This window comes from Centruroides vittatus, unplaced genomic scaffold (genome assembly GCF_030686945.1).
Source record: "Centruroides vittatus isolate TY-2023 unplaced genomic scaffold, ASM3068694v2 contig_575, whole genome shotgun sequence".
In the NCBI taxonomy this organism is placed as follows: Eukaryota; Metazoa; Arthropoda; class Arachnida; order Scorpiones; family Buthidae; genus Centruroides; species Centruroides vittatus.
The window spans coordinates 2,474-10,278 of NW_027122344.1; the positions used below are offsets into that span (position 1 = coordinate 2,474).

The 7,805-nt window shown below is 29.3% G+C and overlaps 1 long non-coding RNA gene across 1 annotated transcript; it reads left to right on the forward strand.

Moving 5' to 3' along the window:
• Window positions 1-1,020: 1,020 nt before the first annotated feature.
• On the forward strand, window positions 1,021-7,593 carry LOC136979024 (uncharacterized). The gene is made up of 3 exons (XR_010881317.1): window positions 1,021-1,084; window positions 1,266-1,364; window positions 7,383-7,593. It is a non-coding gene; the product is annotated as an uncharacterized lncRNA (long non-coding RNA).
• Window positions 7,594-7,805: the final 212 nt, after the last annotated feature.

The window sequence follows — 7,805 nt, forward strand, 5'->3', positions numbered from 1 at the left end:
ATTAACTAAATCCATGTCTATGTTATCAGTGATGGATGAGGAAATGTCTGTAGTATCATTAGTGGTAATTGTTATATGTGTGTTATTATCAATGCTTGTTGCTGGATTATCCTGACAGGTTACATGATCTTCATTAATGTTAGATGTTTTCTGTCTGTTGATGTATTTGATCAGCAACCTGTTGTTTGATAAGTTCAAGTGTTGTTTGTGGAATAAGGTTGTTGTGTATAATTGTTCTTTTTTGATCAACAACCCTTTGTTCGGTGACAGTGAGGTGAGGATACTGTTGTGTGAATCTATGGTGTAGTTGTTGTCTGTATGCTGTCATGTTTGTTTCGAGTTTTGTGATGGTGTAGTAACTACGGATGATAAACTTGTTCATTTCTACTGTCCATTTCATTTGTTGGCGTGGTTTTCCAGCCTTTGTGGTCTGTGGATGCATTGTTCACAGAAACACCAAGGCTGGGTTTGTTCCTCACATCTGTTGAGGGCATTGCAGTAGCCATGCTTGGGCCGGTGCTGCTTTCGCCACCGGTAACCAAGGGAGACTGTGGCCTATTTTTCGAACGTGAGCCTCTGCCTAACCCACGAACGCGGACCTTGTTAACCCGGGCGACGTCCGAGCCGGTATCACACTTTGATCTAGTTATTACCATAATAAATATCTCCACAGAATGTGGGTGTAGTCACTCTTAGCTTCATTTCTCCCCATAGACCTTACTGGCATGGGTGTCCCTACCAGGAGCTTATGCTCCAGCCTGCATTGCCCTATGGATCAGTAAAATTACTGGGCTCTCCCACCACGACCAGGTGGTGACCACGGGAGTTAAGTTATTATTATTATTATTATTATTATTATTATTTTGTTAATTAGTAAAATGTATTATATAAAGTAATATACTATATAATACATGTTTTATTTTAATGAATATAATTTTAATTTAATTCTAATGTAATTCACAAACTCAGCTTTTACTACATTGATATTTTTATTTTTTTCTTATATTTTTGTAATAATAAATTACTTTTTTAAACAGAATCCACTTCTGAGCAGAATCAACAAGACAGTGCTAATGATCAAAATGTAAAGTACTTCAATGTTATTTTACACCTAATTTTTAAGTTTTTTTTGTTGTTTTTGTTTTTTGTTTAAAGCATTTAAATATTAGTTATAAATATAGAGATCTTTTATTCTTTGGATTGAATTTATTAGGAAATGTGTGTGTATATATAATTTAAATAATGTGTATACTTATTACTTTAAGGATGAATCATCTAAAAAAAGAAATGTTCCTGAAAAAAGTAAATCTAGTACATTATCTAGAAATATGCAGCCAGAATCATCTGACAAACAGAATCATAAGGTAAATATGTTAATTCAGTTGTATTTTTACATCATAATACATTGTTAATTATTTTAGATTGAATATTTAATTAAATAGTATAAAACCATGGTGGTCAAACTGCATATTGTGCAGCTTTTCATAAATTTCATACATAGTAGTTACACATATGTAATATTTTTGTAAGTTTGCTGACTAATACGTAGGGTGATAACACATGAATTGGAAGAGTAACTTTCAACTTAACCTTGAAAATATAACTGAAAGCTAAGAGTACATTCATAAAATCAAAGGAATTAAATAATGTTTATCTAGCTGGTGATAAAATATCAGTAAACTAACAATGATATCTACTGTAGAAAAGTGATAACTATAGTATTTTAAATATATCTACTCTCGACATTTGTAAGAGTCCATAGATTCACAGTTAGAGAGCACTTTAATTTTTATTGGAAAAATGAAAATGAAAATTATGATTGGAAATAGAAATTTATCCAATTCTGCTTATCATATTCTCTTCAGTAAAGTAAAAATGTCAAAAATTAACATAACAAACAATACTTTTATAAATTGTTATTTATTGTCTTTGTAATTTCTACTAACCACTATGTCATTTCATTAGAATGACATAGTGACAATTTTTCAACAATGAACATCAAGTATTAGAAGCAACTGATTCTGGGTTTCTACATTTAATTTTAATTAGAAGTTACCAGATTTTATCTTGTATAGAAGATTTATGTGATGTTTTTGGATTAATAGTTACTTCTGTTGTATTATACATATTTTGTTTTAGCTAGTACAAAAATTGCTGTGTGAAAATAAATGATTTAACTAAGGTTTACTTTATTATCATATTAAAGTTTCATTATTTGATGGTTTTACTTTTTTGCTAATTTGAACACTACTTAAGAGGGATAATCCAAATGGGTATTTCAGGGGACAGTAGAATGGGTGATGTGGTCGTGTTGTCTTAATATAGTCAAAGACACAACAGTCATTATGTATTGGAACATAAGATATGCTTTTTCTGGAGCTTAGCACTTTTTTGTTTATTCATAAATTTTAGATTTTACTTTTACCATTTCATTTCATTGCCCATTCAAAACTTGTATCTATCTCAATTGAATGTGTATAAAAAGACCTTTCCATACAAAAAGCAAGAGAGTCTTTTTTCTGTCTGTCTCCATGTTTGGCTCTGATGTATAATTTTGAAAATTTGTACTACACTTGGACCTTGGCAGTGACTACACTGGTTGGGAAAATACTTTTCTAAACTTTTATGATATCATAAATTTTTTCATCATATTTTTGTTAATGATTTCATAAATGTACGTTAGTAAGCATAAATTAATTAACACTAGATGATACATTTGATATTAAAACTATTATGTTAAATGCAAAAAGTTATGTTTTAAAAACAAAATATCAAATTGTTTTCCTTTTATATACTGATAGTATAATAGCAGATTTATCAACAAATGTGATATAGGTATAATCAAATAAAAACAATTTCAGTTATTTCAACAATTCCAGCATATGTAGTAAATGTTAGGATAATTTGGTTGATAATTTTTTCTTATATAATCTCTGTTATACACCCAATTATCTTTTTATGTGATTTGCTTTGATCCAATATGTTTCAATAAAGTTGACATTTTAAAAATCTCTTTTTTGTTTTAGAATTAAAATCAAATATTCAAACTTTCTTTACTATGTAAATTTGGGAGCTGGAACAAGTAACACTAAAACTACACCTTTCACACACTTCTAGCATGGAAAGTTTATCATCACAAATGTTTTCAGTTTTTTTCAGATGCCTGTCTCAGATTAAAATTGCTGTTTTTCAAATGCTGGCTGAGAATTTTAATTTTGGAATGTTCTATTCATTTCATTTTACAGATTTCATATCAATTTTGAATAATTTAAAACATATTTCATAAGCTGACATGGTTACCAAATGATACAAATAGCAAAATATTCAAATAATAATAAATAAAAATAACTGTTTAACAAAAAGATCACAAAGTGGTGTATATTAAATAAAAATAGTAATCAACTGGGATCTAATTATTTATTATTACACTTAAGGAAGTTATAAATGAATGTCTACCATGCATCAGATAGTTTATCAGATTCCTTACTATTAACGTGAATCTTAAAGGAAGTTGTGCTATTAGTAAGGAATCTGACACACTATCTTATTTACACTAGCTATCCATTTTTCTATACTGACAGTATTTTTTTTACATGGGTTTTAGGAATATAACTACTACATTAAAACAGAATTGGTTATATTTTAGAATAAATTAATGAGAATAGAAAAAGGAATTGAATTATTTTAAAAATACTTTTTATTCTCATTTCTATTTTTGATTAAATTTGTATTTAATGTAGATTATACAATAGAATTTACTTATTGTAATCATTTTGGGACTCTCAGATACTGATAATAATAATAATTGATTGCTATGTTAACAGAGTAAGTAGAGTAAATATAACTACAGGAAGTGGAAGTTCTGGGGTTTTTTATTGAATCTGACAATAAAAAAGACTAATTTTTTAAGTTTTTTAGAATTTTGAAAATTATTAATTATAATTATAATAACTATTATTAACTAATACTGTAATAATTCAACCAATATAGTAGTGCCTTGTACTTCAAATTCAATTAGTTTCAGGAGGCCATTCAAACTCTGAAAGTCCAATTCAATTTTTTCCATTAAAAATAATGGAAAGTGAATTAATCCATTCCTAGACCCTAAACAATATCCATTTCAATAAATTCTGGGTATTTGCTGTATAAGTTTAAGGTAAGAATAACAATAATAAATTAAAACATGAAAAACAGTAAATAAAATATAAATACTATGTAATAAAATGAAAATTGCATTTACTGTATCTTTAGTGAAGAGTGCTGATGGCTCATTTCTTAAGTTCACTATGCAGCTTGCTTGACTTTCTCAAATAATCCTTTCAGGGATGATATCACCAGTCAATGCTTATCATTTATCTACATTAGGAGGAGTTTTTCCATCTCCTTTCCATTTAATCATATTTGCTGCTTTTATTGCTTCCTTGTTCTTATGAATAGTACACACCATCAACTTTGATATCTTAAACATGGCCATCAGATCTACTATATACGTATTGCTTTTATGTTTTGTGATAAATTCCTTTTTCATCTAAATCATTGATACTACAACCTTCCTCTTAGGATTTGTTTCTTCTACACTCATCTTAGATGCCATGGTTAATAGGTAGGGTTATATAACTAATACAAGAAATACCAACAATTTAAACTTCTGTTTTGCCAGCAAATAACAATTAAAATGTTTAACATTTAAAGAACTGGTTAAGACTGATAATAACTAGTAACTAGTGCATTTTATCACCCGCATATTGAGATTGATAAAAAATCCATGTGACTACTCCATGTGACTAGCCCATTTGTCAGGTATGAACACAGAATCAACTACTAAGTTTAGAGGTTTATCCACATGGTCACAGTGGGCATCATAAATACATTGTAAATGATATGCTTTAAGGTGTTTAATTTTGATAACATTTGCTAACTGATTACAATAACCATGATTACAATAAGAAGATTCTATTATATGGGGCTGTCTATAAATTATGTAAGGGCAATTTCGGCCATTCTAGATCCCCACCCACCCCTGTGAAAGAAACTGTAATATTTTCTTTGATCCCCCCTCCCCTTCCCTATCTTATGTAATATTTAGGCATAATTTTATAGAAAGATTTTAACGAAAAATAAATTTTTTTAATGAAACCCTAAAAACTTTAGGTCCAAAATATATAATTATTAATTAGTTAATTAATATGTACTATTATTTATAAAAGACTATGTTAACAAATTTAAAAATATAAAAATTTAATGAATTCGAATGAACAATTTATTTTAAGAACTTTATTTTTTAATTATTAACAATCTTTTTATTATATCATCATTAATCAACATCATAATATTCATTTTTATATTAATTTTAATTTTCACAAAAGGACGCAAAAACACTTTGACAAATTGATCAGCTAGTGCATGTGTAAACAGAAACTTCATACAAAATAAAACAAGAGAAAATAGAAACCACATTCTCTTGCCATATTGGTTACATCTTGGCTAAGGCCAAGAAAATAAACTACATGCTGCTAAAATGTGCTAGGTGCACCGGGGAACTAAATCATAAAGCTTATAAAACTGTATATAATGGGGCAATACAACCAATGCTACTTTACGCGGCCTCTAGCTGGGATCATGTAACTAGTAAAAATTCAGTAGCAAGTAAATTACTCTCTCTTCAAAGACAGTTTGCCATCAGAATTTCAAAGTGCTGCAGAACTGTTTCTACTAATGCCTCTCTGATTCTAGCAGAGCTCCTTCCTTTGCCACTATGTATTGTAGAAAAGGTTCTGAACTACTACATCAGAACTACAAACATCAAAGCTCAACAACAGTCTCTACTCCTATCTACAGCTGTTCGAATGCTACCATATTGCAATTACTCTATCTCTGATCATCACCTTGTAAACAAGGTTATCTCCAGGGTACATTCCTCCATGGATAATCATGCAGACATTAATATCTACACAGATGGGTCCAAAAGCCCCCTTCGTGTCTGCTCAAGTATCTGTATCTTCCTCCAAACTGACATATTTTGCCCAAAATATGTTAGAAGATACCCCCACATATCAAGCTGAAGAAGATGCTGTCTACCAAGCTGTTCAGTGGGCCACTTCACTACCAAACAAAACTCTATCAACATTTACAGTGATTCTTAGTCTGTCCTAAAATTTCTAATAATTACCAATTTCAATAGCAATAAAATCACATATATCCAGCAACATATTAAAAATCTTGTAAATAAGATAACTTTTATGTTTGTTCGTGGCCATACTGGCATCCTAGGAAATGAAAAAGCCGACTTTGAGGCTAAGTCAGCTGCAAAGGACACTGACTTGGACTACACTCACATCCCTCTCTCACGCAGCAGCCTTAAAAATTATATTTATGACAACGCTATGCAAAAGTGGAATCAACAATAGTTGAGCAGTAAAACTGGTAGAATAAGATTATTTTCCTAGTGTTGAATGCTGGTTCTCATCACCACTTAGAGATTTAACGTTTAGTACCGCTCAACTACTTATTGAACATGTATAACCGGACAGAAACTGCCTCTTGCTTTTGCTCTACAGAAAACCTAGACACCGTCGACCATATGATCTATCATTGTCCAATTTACGATCAAGATAGACTTATTCTGAAACTAGAAATCTTTACACTTGGTTTCAGGTGGCCTTATTCACTCGATAAGCTTGTTCAGAAGCCACTGTTTGATACTTCTTACAATTATGTTCAAAAAATATGGAAGATAAGATTATTTATAATTTCTAATTTCACATTTTAGTTTTCACTAAAAATCGAACACTAATTTTATGTTTACTTTGAATGATGTATTTTGGTTTATGTATTCTTAGTGTTATATATCCATAAGAGTAGTGCACTTATTCAAATAAAAAAAAACAGTGAGAAACCCCTATACGGCCTTTCTCCCATGATAAAAAATGTGTAGAGAGTGAGTCTGCTAGTGTTGTTATTCTATCATGTCACATTTGATGGCGTCAGTACAACGAGCATTCTTAATAGAAATTGCCAAATTAAAACCAAATTCAAAACTCCACTACTCAACGAGATCAAAAAATAAAAAAAGAATATTACGTGAGACGAGATCTATTACCCCCTACCCTGAGTAAGATATCTTAAGAAATCCTTGACCCCCACCCACCCAAAATACCTTACGTAATTTATGGACGGCCCCTATTTGTGGACCATGTTGGGTTTCAATGCTTGCCAGTCAAATGGCACTGACTTATGCTAATGTAATTAGAGGTCAAATTTTAAAATTATATGTAGAATATATATATATATATATATATATATTTCAATTTATTTAAAAAAATATTTCTAATAGTTTTAAATTTTATTTATGAAATATCAAATTAAATTTTTTTTTAATTTAGTCTAAAGCCTGCATCATCCTTTGAAATAGTTTAATGTTTTTATACACATTGTTCAGAAAATTTTCAAAATTTTTCTATAAGAAGAAACATGGAATATTTTTCATAATGAAGAATGTACTGTACATTCAATTAAATATTCAAAAACTGTATTGTTACTGTTTTGATAAAGTTTTTATTAATTAAAATTTGTACATAACAACAAGAAAGTCATTCGTATGGTATTTTTAGATATATATTATATAATAATGTATATATCTAAAATTATAAAATGTTTTTATTTTTTATTTTTATTTGTGATATGAATTAAGAAATAACAATTGATTTTAATTAGATTTTATTTTCATATTCTTAAAATAATATTTTCCTAAATTCTATCTTAAGGTAAATAAGTGCATTGTAATTAAATTCATTTCATAATTAGTA